The sequence below is a fragment of the Triticum aestivum genome, chromosome 6D (assembly GCF_018294505.1).
Source record: "Triticum aestivum cultivar Chinese Spring chromosome 6D, IWGSC CS RefSeq v2.1, whole genome shotgun sequence".
NCBI lineage: Eukaryota > Viridiplantae > Streptophyta > Magnoliopsida > Poales > Poaceae > Triticum > Triticum aestivum.
In genome coordinates this window covers 382,054,889-382,073,361 of record NC_057811.1, presented here as the reverse complement: position 1 = coordinate 382,073,361, position 18,473 = coordinate 382,054,889, and the positions used below count along the sequence as shown (strand labels likewise).

The 18,473-nt window shown below is 41.7% G+C and overlaps 1 long non-coding RNA gene across 8 annotated transcripts; it reads right to left on the bottom strand.

The window, feature by feature from the left end:
• Positions 1 to 2,548: 2,548 nt before the first annotated feature.
• Positions 2,549 to 16,341, bottom strand: LOC123145244 (uncharacterized). 8 transcript variants are annotated; one of them, XR_006472195.1, is made up of 9 exons: positions 16,030 to 16,341; positions 14,809 to 14,988; positions 14,600 to 14,658; positions 13,816 to 14,473; positions 10,839 to 12,319; positions 6,572 to 7,441; positions 4,239 to 6,210; positions 3,148 to 3,790; positions 2,549 to 2,962 (listed from the first exon to the last, which is right to left on the bottom strand). It is a non-coding gene; the product is annotated as an uncharacterized lncRNA (long non-coding RNA). The 8 variants fall into 8 exon arrangements; XR_006472194.1 differs by having other exon boundaries at positions 3,148 to 5,239; positions 5,344 to 6,210; XR_006472196.1 differs by having other exon boundaries at positions 3,148 to 6,210; positions 6,572 to 6,613; positions 7,184 to 7,441.
• Between the last annotated feature and the right edge of the window lie 2,132 nt (positions 16,342 to 18,473).

The window sequence follows — 18,473 nt, the reverse complement described above, 5'->3', positions numbered from 1 at the left end:
TAAAATAGTTTGCACGAGTTACATGTTAAATATCACACGTACAAAAAATATAACACAAACACAATTATTTAAGTACTTCATCCGTTTTTGCAATGTAAAATGATAATAAAAAGAAAAAATAATGACATGCCCATGTAACAAACTGAGCGATGTTCGACCTTAACATCTATAACAAAACTATCAATATCTAGATGATACGCTTAAGATATTCTTTCACAATATCAGAAAAGTTGCCTTTAGCTTAATTCCCACGATGTTTTAGCAAGTATAATAAAAACTGCTTCCTCTACTCATACCCGTCCTGCACAAACAATATATGTAGTTAGTATGAAAATTTCACGCCGAAGGTCTTAGAACATGCAACAGACAATACTCACCGCGCAAACCGGCTTGGCCAATTCTTTACCGTTCCACCAGAGCATAAAATAAAAAACAAAATAGCCAAACACATTCCTGCAATTTTTTAAATTAATAATATAAAGAATATAGTGATAACAAAAATAAATGTTTTATTATGAATTCATTATCCGTCTACACTCGTTGGAATACCAAACGGAAATAAACATTGCCATTTAGATATATCAGAATTCCAACCAGACAGCTTTATTTCGAGTGCTTCTTTGAAATCCCTTGCAAAACTTTTAAATTTTAGTGCATGCCTCAAATTTTTATCCTCTGACAATTGTGATGTTTGAATAGGGTCCATAATATATAGACGACATGCCTCTTTGTCGATGACGTACACGATGTATCGGCCAATGGATGCATAGGGAAAATAAATCTACACGTGGAGCTATTAGAAACAACAATAAACCATGATAACAATAGACAAAATACTTTACTTACCATGTTGCACGATGAGATGTTGTTGTCCATCCCAGGCCAGCTATCAAATAATGTTGCCAACGTCTATATAGTTTCCTTCTCGCAAAACTTCTGACCTCGTGTTGTCTCTAGCATCATGGACTAAGTAAACAAAATAAATATTGCTTCAACATGCTGATACTAATGCCACATAGAATGAAGAGTTACGATAACTTACACAAAATCTTAGATCCATGTAGTGTATAGGAGGGTCCGTGAACAATACTCCCTCGTCACATGCCAGTATACGCACGGCGGTGTTGAATCAATCATTGTTCATAGGCTGCTCCATGTTAAGTATGCACTGAAGTTTCTTAAGACTTAAGCCCATTGGATCAGGTGTCGAGCTACAGACCCATTCCTTCCTAACAATTGGATGGTAAGAAGAAGAAGAATGTACATCCCAGATTAAATATTGATACATGATACTTACTCCAAACACCCCGCATCATCGACCGTGCGTTGCTACGGACTACGGGCTACAATGCATGTATATATATGAATTAAACAAAAGATTAATGTCGTCTCCAAAGTCGAAGCTCATTTCTCCCTCGTATGTCTGGGCTTGCTCGGACATCAAACGGGCGCCCAACAGGCTCCTAAAACTCCAACCGTCTGGGCAGTCCGAGTTCCCCAAGTCGAGCCAATATATGGAGGAGAAATGTGATTGTCCGAACTATCTGCTATGTTTTCTCATGCAGTTCCAACACAAAACCCCCATCCAGTGACGCACCCTCCCCTTGTCGCTCGGTTTTCTGTTATAGAAGACATGTCTCACTTGAGCCCTCTCTTTTAAAGCCGGATGATGCCCACCTCACCTTCGACATGGCGCCCTCCCTCACACCTACTTCCCCCACAGAAGGTCAAGGAGATGTCCCACGCCAACCGCCCCAATCTCCACCCTGATCTGCTCCCTGTGTTTCGATCTGCCACCGCCATCAAGGGAGACGAGGCGTGCGCCGCCCATGACGCACCCCAAGCCAAGAAGAAAGATCCGATGTCTCCGCCGCCATTGCCACGTTATAACACTTAGTTGAATGGCATACATTACCATGAAACAAAATATGATATATGTTGTTTTGCATGCAACTGATATCCCAACATGTACATTATTAACCCTTCTATCCTAACCAAAAAATTGTATGACTTGATAAAATAATTATGAACCGCTCGCTCATGCAATTTATAAAGTAGAGAAATTATTCCACTCAAACAACCACAGCCGAACAGACAAACCCCGTCTCGCTCCTCTCAACACTAACTCTTATCATAAAATCCACAAACTCGTGTTCTAAGTAAGCCATTGGTCGACGCTGCCATGGCAGGGAGGGACAAGGGCGGCAATTGCCTTCCTATTTAGTGCTAATTCTACCCTTGGTCACTTATTTAATTCATTTGTCTTCAGTGGACGCTGCCATGGCAGGCTAGCAGTGAGGGACAAGGGAGGAAATGAAACGACCTACATACTCCTCTTTATAATAGTAGTAGAGATAGGTACTTGCCAGGTGATGCGCCAAATAAAAAAACTATGTGTGAAAAATACATAAGAGAAACAGTAAAATGTGCAGGAATATTAGATGTAATCACTAACATATTTGAAATTCCACTATGATGACATAATACCAAAAGGCACAACTTAGATAAATAAGAAAATAAAAAATGTAATACACTGACTAATATTCGATCACTTGAATATAGTAATAACTTTAATTGAGGGTTAGAGAACAAAGTGTCAAGCAACAAATTGTGACTCCAAAGTGGATCAAAAACAAGATTCCTAGAAGACTATTTGAGTAAATTTAGACACAGAGAAGCTCATAATTCATACAAACAATAATATATCTCAAAGGACAACTATACCACATAATGGCAAGCAATCCTTCCGGTTCATGGGTCGAACACGATATGATGGGCTCGACATTCTGGTAAAGTGGATCCACATAACTGCAGTCCTTAGTACTGGTCTAAGAAGGGGAGCCTCGCGTGGAGCTTTGCTTGTTCCGAGCTGCGTTCATCATCGGCAGTTGAGGCGTCCCCAATGTTGCCATCCTTTTTTCTTGGTCTCCACAGCAGAACCCTCTTGCCCAACGCAAGTGGTCTGTAAAAAGAATGACAATACCCTAAAAATGATCAAACAGTACTTGGCATATGACTATTGATGACTACAAAAAAAGTTGCAATAAAAACAAATGCATGAGGTTTGTCTTTTTATTATAAAACATATGCATTCTAGACCAATATCAATGCCTTGATGCAACATGAAGAAGTAGAGATTTTATAAACCTTCTCCAAACATGTAACTGGTTGATCATTGTCGGTTGCAGCTATTCGTCTTCCCGGTCCCAACACACCGTCTCCGCCCCTGCGTCACCGTCGTAGCACATCGCCCTGCCGGTCCCAACAAAACATGCCGCCGGTTCCAACAAAAATCTTTGCCTGTTGCAGCTTTTCGTCTCGCCATGCTCGTCTCCACACGCAGCCGGCAGCCGTCGTTGCCGGCCGTCTGAATGTAGGCACCATATGACGGTTGCAGCTTCACTAACTGGTGGTTGTAGCTCCTCAGTTGCATCACGCTGCAGTGCCTCCTGCAGCAGCGCAGCTCGTGCACGCGTTCGTCCTTGCTGCCCGTCGCCACAACACCACGCTCGCACTTGCAGCCGACTCATCGCCTGCCCCCACATTCATACTCGCAACTACGTCCAGCAGTGACGCTGGATGAAAAGGAGAAAAAAGGTGATGTGAGAGAGGGACAAAACGAAGCTTGGCAGATGAGAGGAACGGGAGAGAACAAGTGGCTGGCGGTTTCCTCATGAGGTAAGGATGAAGGAGGGGATTGAATCGCCTGGATGTGTGCGTTAGGGAGAACTGGTAGATGAGACGCGATCGAAAGATTCACAGGCGACTGGCGCAAGCTTCCGTCGACAGCCTGAAAGGAATCATTTTCCTTATATAAAAGTATAAAACTCGATTAGTTTCAGTACATCATAGTTATGTCAGTAACTTAGTCAATCGACATTTTCAAAGCAACATCCAAAGCCAATGGTTTTTATATTGATCTTAAAAAAAGTAAACATATATTAAATAAAAAATTTAAAACAAGCTCATATACAATATATATTAAATTTAAAATTAAAATTAAAATGTGGAATATTGCAGGATTACATATTTCTAAACCAATAGAACTTATTTGGAATCACATGTCAACATATGAAAAATGGCATAGTATACTGAGAACAAGTTCTGCATCGTGCTCAAAATAAAACATCTTTTCATTATAGACCCTGCATTCTATTTTCCTGTCGTTTCACCAGGTTTCAGACACAACTCTTCACAAAACAAAAGGTAGAGATATCCATTTGTCGAACCAACATCACCTTGATACAGAGGAGATCCATTGTCTCCATAGCCCATAGGGACAAGTCACTTTTTTCTTCCCCATCAGAATCGTGCAAGGTCTGAACTACAAATGGGTTTAATATCTTATAGTATCAGCTTAGGTTGCTGATAGAATGATAAAACAAGTAGGTATCCTAATTTGATGAAGTTCACCATGTGTAGAATATTAAATTTGATAAGCTGTCATAATCAGATTATGTTTCGGAGAACTGAAATATTAAACTTGGTAATCTGTCATAATTAAAATGATGATTATCTCAGCATGGTCGACCTGGATTGTACTACCCAGAAGATGACTCCATGCACAGAAGGATAACAAGAAATTATACAATGTATGAAGTTTCAGGTACAACTCTTGGCAATGCAAAAGACCCAAATGATGTGTGACAAGTAAATATAGTCAATTTAAAGAGACATCTCTTTAATTAAACAAGTCCAAGCAGTACATAAGTCAAGTAATTTGATGATAAGCAATTTTTAGCATCTACATGTACACTTTGATTAGTGCATGGCAAGAAGAGCACATGAACAACCTTGCACATCACGATGAAAATAAAAGGAGCTGGAACATGACACTACAATTGGATTGCATTACATACTGTATTAGCAAAGACAATGACATGAGACTGCATTCTTGATTTAAGTTGGAGAATAGCAGAACAAACTCTACATAGATGGCCCCATAAGTGAGTGCAAAAATGGTAGAACTTTGCACAGATATTCATATATTAGTTGCTTAATCAGATAAGAAAGTGGACATGACAGTAAGCAGAAAAAACTAAAATCTGTAGCAACTAAAAGAACCTATCTTCGGGGCGCGCATTATGAGAAAAACCATATAAAGAGGACGAACATGCATGAACTACCCAAATAACCCAATGTTGCAGAAAAAAAGCATATAAGTAAACCAACCGAGCTCCTGCCAACGCAGTCGAACCTCTGGATGCCTGCATCGGTGGAGCATAAGCTGATCACTCACCTGAATGCTCACCAATAATTAAACTGTGCTCAGAGGAACTCAATTCCTTTTAATTCACAGTAAAGCTTGCAATACTGAGGAAAAAAAAGCAAGCAAGCAGCCACCTTAATTTATTAGTAGGACCTCAATCTGGCGCTTACAAGCTTTCATACTACGACAAAACAATCCAGCGAGCATGTTGTAGGCACAAGAAGCAAGCAAACGGCCAACTTAATTGATTAGTAGGACCTTGATCGCTTAGACTCTTTTTATTGTAGCTCTCTCTTCAACTTAGGCACAAGAAGACACAAGACCAATTACCTACAGGCTGCACGTCCGTTGTTGAAGAGACATTTATAGCTCTCTCTTCAACATCATTTACAGATTTGCAGCTCGCGACATTGTCCTCATTTACAGAGTTCTCTCTTGAACATCAGAGACATTGTCTGCATAAGTTCATCATGAGCTTTAACTTTAGCAAGTCTATCGAAGCTTGACCATGGATGCCTCATTCTGCATATGTTCCAGATGCACCATCATAAAGGATGCAAAGCAGCACCGCGACCAGCAGGTCGACACTGCACAGGGAGGGTGGCTGGCGATGACATGGAGAGGCCTGGGCGGGAGGTTGGTGGAGCCGGCGAGCAGGGCGCTCGGGAGAAGCACGAAGCAGAGCGGCGTTGGATGGACATGGCATGGAGGATCCGGCCAGTGCGAGGTTGTTGTGTTCCACTGTCGTAGTTGCAAAGACAGTAAGGTGGCGGTGCTGGTTAGAGGTTCTATAACATGTGGATGTTTGTAATAAGCTTTCTGGAACCATGACATTTGGTGGGCCGGCACTCTTTGTATCAGTTCCGTGCTAAATGGAATTGGGAGCGATGCTTCTTAATTCCAAGAAAAAAGTGTAAAGGGAACAGAGAAGTCCATATTATACAAACCCCTTGACCAATATGTGCCATGGACTTCAGCTCTGAATAAATTTCATCTGCAACCTATAATAGACAGTAGCTGGTTGAGGTAGTTGATGAATCAAGCGGGAAGAAAATAAATCAGTTCCCAAGCATATATATTTGAAAGACGTGTTGTGTATCAGCAAAAAAAGTGGCATGGCAACAATGTAATAGAACTATTGAATTTTATGCCTTTCAGCATCAGCTCCACAGGATAATTTTTTTGCAGTGGCATTCAGGATACTCTTTATTTTTTGTTTCTTAAGCAGACTGCATAGTTACAGTTTAGATAAAGCCATAAAAAATTATAGCAAAACTCCATTGATATTTAAACTTCGCATTCGGGGATGATTTGTCATAGCCAATTAGTGAAGGATACATGCGTTTGAACTTTGGAGAATACCTCATTGTATGTTGTTCTTCCTTTGGCTTCAACCCTCACAAACTACAAAATCATGTCAAATGCTCATCAGATAAAAGTACCAGCATGTTAGCAATTCAAGTTTACATTCATGACAAAAAACATCTCGCTTCGAAAAGGTCACTGCACGGCCGTTACAGTACATGGTAGAAATCAACTCATAAAACACAAGCAGGGGATGTAATTTTAATCAGATAACCTACAACAGCAATATAGTTTTCAGAAAATAAACATTGTACTGGCTAAATAAATGGCGATATAGTTTTCAGAAAAGTGATGGCCTGCTCGGCTTGGCCCATCTATTCACGCAAGAAATTATTAACATAGTTAGACCCAGAAAGTAAATTTGTTTTACTCAGAATAAAAAAATGTTATAGTTCCGCAGATCTTAAGCACCTAGTTTTACGACAACCACCTCCTATAAATTTCTGTGCTCCAAGTTCACAATGACATGGCCCAACTAAAGCTCCTTCTTGTTCTTGTTCTATTTCTTATCTAGCAAACTACCTCATATCTCCCAAATACTGACTAACATCTACAAACATATGCATAACAAATTGTCACCACATCACACGGGCAGAAGAAAACACATACCTTAGTCCTAGTCGGTGAAGATGTTAGATCTTTGCACGAGTGCCCACGTACCTTGGTGTAGAGCGGACATTGTCATACTTGAAGCGCTTCTTGGACGGTGTGCTCCCATCAGCACACATAGCAGGGGGCCACTGCTTGCGCCACGCTCTCGGACACTGCTCTGCCACTGCCGCAACCACCAGCCACAAGCCCCGCCGCGAGCAGCCGACCAAGATGCTGAATCTTTCCATTAGTGCTGCGTTCAGGTGTGCAGTTCATCTAGTAAATTAAAGACATGGTATAAATTATCATTGAGCAATGCGTGGGCAAAAAACATCAGTTCATGTACTTGCAATGAAGATTCTGAATTTCAAACTATCTTGCTACTTAACACTCACGGCTGGCTTATCTTATTCTTATCAGTCATTACTGCTGAATAATATATTGGCAGACTCGAATGCACGGATACTTCAGCCGACCAGCGAATCCGTATCGGATACCGTATCCGATACCGATACTCCTCCGATACGCCCCCGATACGTATCCCTGGAGTATCCAAGAATAAATGATTTAAAACAATTGCGATACTCGAAGGATACTTTGCCAGTACGTTTTGGATACTTCTCCAGCCCAGGTAAGAGCCCACTCAGCCCAGTTAAGAAGCAACCAGCAACCCTAGTGCCTCGATGCCCCCCATCCTTTCCCTTACAGCGTCTTTCCTCCCTCCCATGCTCACACCAGGCGGCAGCTGTGTCACCAGCAGCTGCTCACCCAGGTCCTAGGGCCAGCGGCGGCGGCGGCTAGCCAGTGACGAGCTCCTCCTCCTACTCACCAACGTCCCCTCTCACGCAGCACGGCAGCAGCCATGTATGGACACTTCTCTTCTCCATTTCTCCTGCCCAGCCAAGCTCACCTCTTCTTTCTTCTCCGATCTCTGAAGATCTATTATTCTCATCTCCTCCAGATTGCTTTGAGTAGCTACAACGTATCCGTATTGGCACTTTTTTGAAATGACGAATTTACGTATCCGTATTGGCCCGATACTGATACCCGTATCCGTATAGGTGCATTCGAGTTGGCAGAAAACAATGAAATAGAAAGTCATTTGATCAATAGATAGAAGCAGGAGCACATCTGTAAAAACACCTCTAAAGCATGTTCGTTAGAAATAAGGAACAACCTTAATGCAAACTATGCAAACCTTAAGGCGCGTTTTTTTTACAATATTGTCTCGGTCTGAGGACCCCACATTATACAAAGTGCACCAATGCAATTTTCCTAGCTATTTCACTACATAAAGAGTTCCGGAACAACAACAGCAAAGCTACTGAACTCTTGCCCCAGTTTTGGTCCATATGTTCCAGTCTGCCCGAGATCTCTTCTACGTAAAAATTGTCCTAATGGCCCCTCCTCCCGTTTCTGTCAAACCAATTCTCATTAAAATTTCTCAAACTCTAGGAGGACTCCATAAACCTCCAAATAAGTGCTCGTAAGAACCACACCCCAAGGGATACACATGGAAGAAAACAATGAACATTCTAGTAATTCAGTTAATGGGCAGTGTGCATAGGGAATCATATTGACTATATGATGTTGTGTCAGATGATGTACAAAAAAGCTTGGCAATACGATCAATGGCAGCATACTGATGCCGATGCCGCATTTTCATAAAGTTGTCTAGTCTAAACGAACAAGCATACCATGTTGAAATTTCTAGTGACACGATGATGTGAAACTGAATTGAAAACAGAATTCTAGTACTAAATATAAATTTAAAAATACGTCTACAATTCACTTCCCTACATCAACTAAGCTTTAGTTCAAAACTTCAAATGCATGAATTTGGGGGAAGCACAGACTGATTCATGGATAAAGCAGAAAATAATTGGCACAAGGGCAGTGGCTTAATATTTTGTAGTGGTAAAGACATGCCTGAATATTTTTTATGTTGTCCTATCTGAAATTTCCATCTCCTTCACCTTCATCAACGTTGCCGACAATGTCTCGAGCGTTGCGGACGCGACAGAACACAGAGGCCGGTGGCCGTGGCAGCGTTAAACCGCTTCCTGAAGCCGGTGCTGCCGCCGCGCAGGGCGAAAGTGAACGCGCTGCGGCGGCCGTGCAGCTGTAGCCATTCTCAGTGATGTCGAATGCGTTCAGCGCTGCCCCAAGGCTGTGCCTCGTCATGGTGATGCTCACCTCCTGACACTGAACAATGTCCAGCACATCCCGTGCCTGACATCCATGGTTGCATGAGCATGCAGCTGCAAGTGAGCTCAACACTGAACCGTGCACCATGTACATGACAGTGCCATCGTATTCACAAGATTACCTGGTCTCTGGCGTTGTCCCTGTTGTTGGTGGAGATGGAGATCCACCCGCGGTGCACCAAGCGTCTGCGCAGGCGGCCTCACAAAGGGGGACTCTGGGCGGCACTATGGCGAACTCAAGATCGTCGACCCAATCCAGAGCCTGGATCGTGCCGCGCCACGTGACGACCACATCACGACGCCCGCGCGCGGCCTTTTCCTCGTCCGTGGTGGATCCCGTCGCACCGTGCGCAGTGGTGGAGGCTGGATCCCATCGGGAGGGACAATACAGGGCCAATGGCGGACGGATCTGGGTGGAGGGCACAGCCATTGCGGCGCCAGTGGAGACCGTGGTTATGCAGCGTCGCAGGCGGCGATGCGTGCAGAGGAGGATCGCGGCTGCTCCTCTCGGACCTCGGTGGCGGCGGCTCCCCTCGCATCTTGGCGGCGGCGAAGTGCTCTGCTATTGCGGCTGGGGCAAACAGATCGAGGGGAGTCGAGGGGAGCCTCGGTGGTTCTCGCTCGAGCGGCGGGGGCGAGGGATGGAGCAACTGGTTTTTTTTCGTAGGTTAATATTCGTAGGTTTTTTTGGGCCCTTTTTCTCAGGTGCGACGGGAGGACTGTCCTTGGATTGACGGACGTGGAGGGATCGCTGTTTTTTTTTTTTGGTCGACGTGTCTACCTTCGATGGAGTGAGGACGAAAATAAATCAGGAAAGGTGGGACGAAAATAAACCCGGAACGGAGACTACCAACTGAGACATTAGGAGTAGAGATCACCTATCATGGTTTTTTTTGGTACCTGCTCCCACCTAACGCTGAGCCGCGTAGAACCAAAAAAAAACCTCCTACCGAGTCCCCCACCCGCCCCCACGCGCCTAACCTCCCGTCGCACCCAAGACAAACGAACGAAAAAAATCTACGAAAATAAACCAGCGAAAAAAAACCCTAAACCAATCGCACGCGTCTCTACTCCCAGCGTCAAAGTCATACATGGAACAAACCCAAAGATTCCTAATATTAATATGGAAACAAACCCAAAGGTTCCTAATGTTAATATGGAAACAAACCCAAAAAATCAGCACCCTCGTAGCTTTCGTCCCACCCTCGCACCCTGATTACGTACTAAACATAATTAGCCTTCCTCCCACCCTCGTAAGTGCAAAAGTACTATACATGGAAAAAACCGTAGAATCCTAACAATAATTAGCCTAATTATTACATACTAAACATCAGGCACAAGATAAGGAAAGCACCGACAAGATTGATAACGCCTTCAAACATCTCCACCATATTTGGTAGTACGTATTTAAACAACTTCTGTTACAGGATTGGTCATTCATGAACACCCCTGCCTCAAGTACTCACCATCAAGCACAGGCGATACATAGCTGGGAGATCACGCTGGAGATCACACATGGTCACCATGGAGGTCACATGAGTTCATCAACATGTCAACCTCGCTTTCATCACCTGGAGGTGAGTTCACCTTTTGACAAAGCCATCTATTTCTCCGATGTGGTGCCATCTTTCTTGTGAATCTTCATAGTCCTGATATATGCATTATCAATTTATTTAGTTCTCACAAAACGATTTTCATAATTTCTGCAATTCATAGGCCAGATAGGTTGTAATTACACAAGTCACATGCATATCCACCGCTGGTGGGCCGTGCTTCTCTCGTTCTTCCCAAGAACATCGAGGGTCTGTTCTCCAGGAACTTTCAACTTGGGCAATAAGAAATGCAACCTCACCAAGCAAACTTGTAGAAATTCATTAAAATTTAGATGTCTGGAGAAGACAATAATGTGTGCATGGAGGAGAAACTACGTTTTTTTAGCAACTAGAGGAGAAACTACGTATGTAGGTAATTATTATTTATTTTTCTTTGTTTATGAACCATGTTGTTGAAGTTTCAAAGGGACTTAATCACTATCCCTGCACCATTTATTACTATAGTATTGTATTTTGCCCAACCACGGTGCTGAAGGTTCAAAGGTCATTAATCATTATGCATGCAACATTTTCTTATAAGATGTCGGAGGATAAGGGAAAAAGAGATGTGTATTTTCTAACAATGTGTAGACATAATGTCTTAATTGATGATTTGAAGGTGACCATCTTGTAAGCTTAATTTTTGTTGTGGAATAGTCATATGGAATGTTCATATGTGAACCATCCATCCAATTAGCTACAATGGTTCCTACAGCCAGTACCATGATAGCATTGGAGCCAGGGGAGCATGTGGGAACTTCAAATGGTATTTACACTTTCACACGATGTTTTTACCATTGAAGTATGGTCATCTATAGATCTAGATTTATTAAGTCTAACCATGTGCTGGGTATATTGCTTCAAATGTGGGTCATGGATTTACCAAATTACACACTGGGCATGCAGAAAATCCTACAACACCTCAAGGAACACCGAGTGGTGCTGAAGATATTGCTTCCAATGCAAGGCGAGATAGCCTAACACCCGAGCAAAGAGAAGAAATGAATGCGTGTCGAAGAGCATCTAGACAAAATAAAACTATTGAAGATAGGAATTCGAGCCAAAGCGCTGCCAGACAAAATCTGACAACAAAGGAGAGGCAAGAGATGAGCGCCCGTAGAAGGGCAGTGAGTAAAAATATACCAGTTGAGCAGAGGCAAGAGATGAACGCCCGTCGAAGAGCACGCAGGCAGAGCATACCACCAGATGAGAGGAAGGCATTGCGGGCTCAGCGAAACGCAGACCTCGCAGCTAAGCGGAAGACCCCATACACTGAATGCATCGCAATGCCTTGCCCATATGCATATCTCTAATGAATCACCATGTTCTGTTACTGAAGTTTTCATGTGTCCAGCCTATATTTGCCAGTTACTTAATCAAGCTTTGCAGAATTCAGTTGTAGATTGCTATTCTATTAGTCCTCTATGGAGGTGATTATGAAATGAAAGTTATACATATGTACTTGCACATAAAGTTATATAAACATTGAACCATTAATTAGTTCCTAGGCATATGCATTTTTTAGTTCAATTCGATTTCTGACTCATTAGCCACAAGTTATATTTGTGTACAGTATTGAATAATGACATGCAATTGTGCATGGTAATGATTTTAAAACTGGCACTCTAGAGAACTTTTTGTGCTTCCAAGTTGCAATTAAACCCTTTGGTTGCCAGTATGTCTAGCAGTCTGTCTGAAAGTTCTTGAGCTATGACTTATATGTGTTGCAAGTCAGTGCAGAACCTTAATTGTCGACATAATATTACTTCATGCAGTTTTAAAGGACATGATAAACATAAACATGTAGAGAAGACTATGCAAATTATTATCCTATACCTAAATCAATGGCCCATAGTTCTAAGCTAATTGTTCTGCACCGAATTACAACTGTACAATTCAGCTCTGCAGCAACTGATCATTGGGAGCTCTAACTTTACTATGATGACCAAGAAAATCAAGTCTTCTCCATGAACCGGAGGCAACTTAATCAATTTGTTATGAATGATTTATAGCTTGGTCCGCTTTTCCTACCCATCATCACCGCACATGCTTACAGCAGATTGAACGACAAAAGGACCGGTCGCCCCAGAACAAGATTCCTCACATTTGCTCGTTAAGATACTCGATTTGTTATATAAAACCAAAGTTCTATCTATTGTATTGAAGCTAATTTAATCAATTCATAGTTGACACTGATTTTCTTGTTATTGGCCATGGATTGAACCGGATATCGATAAAATTATCACTACGCACTGAATTCAATTTAATAAATTTTATAGTTGACAGACACCTAAATTTTTTTTATTATAACTTGTTATTGACCATGGATTGAATATAATAGTTATCATATTATCTCTACGCCCACAAGCATAGTTCATGCTCCTCCCGAACTTGTTACTCTTCTGACCTTGGGCTCTTCATTGACATGACAACCTATCATGGACTATTTTCATATTTAACTAACATCCTTTAACAATACAAAATCTGAACTGTAAAGAGTCCATTGCAGTAGTTGAACTGCTAAATTTAAGCTTAGCTGATTAGGGACTAACTGATTCAATTTTGATGTAGATTCCAGGCATTAAAGTTTAGCTTCTGGAAATTGATGAAAAAATGCCTAGCAAATACAAACCCAATTTATATTGATGACACTAATCCCGGTTTAGTTCCAGGAACACTTGAGCATTCTGTTCTTATCAATTGTATAAGCTATCTTAACCTTCGCATTCCCCAATAGCTTTTAGTTAAATGCATCTGTACTTCCCCAATAGAAAAGAAAAAGAAAAAAGGAGACACAGAACATACAAAACAAAAACAAACGGATGCGAAAAAACTCTTAAACAAGACTAACCGTGATGCAGTACGAGCAAAAGTCAAAACACCTCTGGTTTCCTGCCAGGTACTCTGCCAGAAATCACAAACTTGTTGATGCCAGTGAGTATCCAATCATACACAAGCGCACAGAAATCAAAACCACTTGTGCGCTTTGGATTAACAAGCAAGGTCAAAAACTCAATGTGAATCTGATTGCTGGAAGATGGAAAAAGGAAGCACGACATTGCGATCACCATGAAGCATATGAAAGTGCCTTCCTCGCTGTGAAAATCAGAAGATATGAGCATGTCTCCAAAGAAAGTAATGTTTGGCATTTCTGTCAAGCTGAACCGAGACAAAATGAAGTTCCTCCCACTATCCTTGTCTTGTGTCGCTAAATCACCACTGTCTAGCAGGCCCAACACATAAGGAACTGAATCCTTTGAGATAGGAATGATCTTCTCATCAGCAACAATGATTTGAGATGACACTGTGTCTACACATTCGACAATATAGCGGACAAATCGTGATGGGATATCAGTTTTCTCAAATTTCAGAAGAGGCTCAAACCCGTATTTTGAGATGACATCCTTCCGGCCACTGGACATACCCCTCAAGATATCTACAAAGTATTTTGTGGAAAAGACGCTGCACACATGCCTCCCTGCCCCCATAACCTTTTGCCTCTAATTTTGCTGAAAGGCAATAATCATGAGTAGAATGTCAGGGGTAACTAACATAAAAAGAATGAAAGTGAAGAGAAAAAGAGGACCAAAAGAAGAATAGAGATAGACAGCTATGAGGACAAAAAAGTGTAATACCTCAGTTTTAAGGTCGACATTCTTCCAGAATTTTGGAAAATCTCGAGTGATTTGATTGCCTGTTAGATGACATGAAAAAGATGTTTATATAATTATATCATATAATTCCGTAGCGGAAAGAAGAAAGAGAGAAAAGAAAGATGTGCATACCATAGGGCTAGAAAAAAATAGAAAAGAAGAGAAAGTGCATGAGAGAAAGAGATGGATACCTCCTTCCTAAAAAAACAAATAAAGCATCTTCTAATAACTTCTTCCTCTTAGATACAGATTCTTCATCACTATATGCAATGCTCTCATCACAACTCTCAGTGTTTGGGGGACTGTCATTAGGGTCGTAGTTGGGTTCATAGCATCCACTCGATGATCTCTGCCCCCAAGAATCCACAACCCTGTTGTTGAAAAAGTAAAACATGAAAGCAAACTGAAAAACTCCACATAGCTGACAAGAGAAAAGACTGAAAAACTCGGATGGGTGTTTCCCCCATTTTGCAGACACAAAGCTTCAACAGCCGCTGCCTCGGTGCAAAAAAAATGTTAGATTGAGAGTGCCATTTTCATCGAGTATGCATGAGCAACTTTCCCCTGGCAAATTGCTTTTAAAAAATCAGAAAATAAACGCTGGCAGGGTGCGCGCTGATCATTGTTACTCGGGAATTAATGACCTGGTAAAACTAGCTAACTATCCTACCCTATGTGTTAACTGAAGAAAGCAACACCTACTGGAACCTGAAAAAGACAGCTACTGAAGATGTTCCCTAAATCCTGGATTCTCTCTCCTCCCACCCCCACCCCCATCCCCATCACTAAAATGTTGTGTGATAGACACAATCTGCACCTTAATTTCGAAACCATAGTAGGAGAGGAACACTGAATAAACTTACACCTAACACAAACGGTTGAGAGAGAGATGCTTGGCTGCTCAGAAATCACGGAAACACTTGGAACAAAATCCAACACTAGGAACTACTACCAAAGATCTCAACAACTACTTACAAAGAAATAACAAAACTGAATGGCACATCTGCCCAACACACACACCTGCGCACAAAAATGCCCATAATCTGAACACACACCCATACCCTAGCCCCAACCCACTTCGTGTGTGGATCCTAAGTACATACAAGTATACTCATATCAATTATTGTCACTAAAACGCCCATGATCTGAAGGACAAAGGGGAAACATGGTGAGGGCAAACCCCCTCCAAATTTTCGTATCCGCAAAATCGAGCTCGACAAAAATATCTGCTGAACTAATAACCCGGACGTTACTATGATTTCTCATCAAATTAGTCTGAAGGGCGATGAAAAAACAACCCCCACACATTAAGGGATCTGAGCGCACGGTGCGCGGGGATGAACCCAGAGCTGCATGACTGAAATAACTAGAAATCAGAGCTCCAGAGAAGGGAAAGGGATAACTAGCCGTACCTCCGGCTCGAACGGCGCCGACGAACGGTTCCGACATCACCGGCGAAACCTTGCTGGTGGCGGGACTGGCAAAATATCTCCGCCGCCCTCTTCTCAGTACCTCCCTCTCTCCTTCCCCCTGCTCCTCCACGACAGCTAGGCTCCAACTTCCCAGGGTTGTGCTGCGGCAGCTTCCCGCGCTCCATGACCTCCAGCTAACGCCTTGCCACTGCTCACCGACGGTGGTGACCCCCCTCCACCGCCTCCGCCTCTCTCTTCTCTTCTGATAGGGGATGGGCTGCCGACCACCATCCAAAAAAAACAATTCAGAAAATCATGTGGGTGAAAACGGATCATTCCTAAAAAAAAGGAGAAACGGATCCGGGTGTGGAGCAATACAACCCGAAAAGAAAAAAACTCAGACCCGACGCGAGCCAGACAGAGCCAAGGGGGACAGACGGGAGGGAGCGAGCGCAATAAACCAAAGAGAAAAGGCTGGAAAAAAACCTTGACTTAGGCGGTATGAATCGAATCCTGAATTCTTTATTCATGAAAAAAATTAGCTCTCGTATTTATCAATCCTGATCAATTTCGTCTTTAGACTAGATTGTCACAGTGGGAAAAAGGTCAACCCCGAACGGGATCACATGTCATCTACATCTTCTTCCTCACTCTCTCTATCGCACGCCCGTGCAAACCCAAGAATATGCGGACAACATTACTAACCTGTCGCAGATAATAATTGTGTTACTTAGTAGTGGTTACCTCTTTTATGGGCATGGTGGAGGAAGAGATTAGCATGCTTGACGTCGCGGATATTCATGCCGTATGTCTTCTCCCCACTTAAAGAGCACAGACATGCACGACGGTCTCGCTTAGTCAGCGAGAGAAGTTATGATCCTACTACTAAGGATTACCTGTTTCTCAGCGCCTCAAACTGGCCTAGATCGGTAGAAGGTTAGGATTGACCGGAATCGATAAGTACGGAGTGCTAATTTCAGGGATTGTTCAGGTTTTAAGTCAAACGGGCTCTACAAGTTTAAGTCAGAACAAAATAGTGCTATGATTTGTGCAAATCCGGCGGTCACGGAAAATGGCCTGAAGCGAATTTAAAAACAGGAGACTGAAAATTACAAAAACTGTTCTTTTATACATACAAATTCGACATACAAAATTTAAAAGGCCCGTAGCAACGCACGGGCATTTTACTAGTTATTTTCAATGGCACACTGAAAGATCTACTAATAAAAAAGTGCATGCGATAAAAGAAATTAATGTTTTGAGTGGAAAGATGGATGAACTTATGAAATTATTTGCTAGTAAGAGTGTTTCTTCTGATCCTAATGATATGCCTTTGTCTACTTTAATTGAGAATAACAATGAATCTATGGATGTGAATTTTGTTGGTAGGAATAATTTTGGTAACAACGCGTATAGAGGAAACTTTAATCCTAGGCCTTATCTTAGCAATTCCTCTAATAATTATGGTAATTCCTACAACAACTCTTATGGAAATTTTAATAAGATGCCCTCTGAATTTGAGACTAGTGTTAAAGAGTTTATGAATTCGAAAAGAATTTCAATGCTTTGCTTCAAGAGAAATTGCTTAAAGTTGATGAATTGGCTAGGAACGTTGATAGAATTTCTTTTGATGTTGATTATTTAAAGCTTAGATCTATTCCTCCTAAGCATGATATCAATGAGTCTCTCAAAGCCATGAGAATTTCCATTGATAAGTGCAAAGAAAGAACCGCTAGGATGCGTGCTAAGAAAGATTGCTTTATGAAAGTGTGTTCTTTAAATTTCTATGAAAATGAAGATGAGGATCTAAAAGTTATTGATGTGTCCCCTATTAAATCTTTGTTTTGCAATATGAATCTTGATAATGATGGGACTGAATATGATTCACCTTTACCTAGAAGGCATTCCAAAAATTCAGAGTTTTTAGATCTTGATGCTAAAATTGACAAGAGTGGGATTGAAGAAATCAAAATGTTAGATGCTAATAAACCCACTATTTTGGATTTTAAGGAATTTAATTATGAAAATTTCTCTTTGATATATTGTATTTTCTTGTTGCAATCCGTGCTAAATTCTCCTCATGCTTATAGTCAAAATAAAGCTTTTACCAAACATATCGTTCATGCCTTGATGCAATCCTATGAAGAAAAGCTTGAGTTGGAAGTTTCTATCCCTAGAAAACTTTATGATGAGTGGGAACCTACTATTAAAATTAAGATTAAGGATTATGAGTTCTATGCTTTATGTGATTTGGGTGCTAGTGTTTCCACTATTCCCAAAACTTTGTGCAATTTGCTAGATTTCCGTGATTTTGATGATTGCTCTCTAAACTTGCACCTTGCGGATTCCACTATTAAGAAACCTATGGGAAGAATTAATGATGTTCTTATTGTTGCAAATAGGAATTATGTCCCCGTAGATTTTATCGTTCTTGACATAGATTG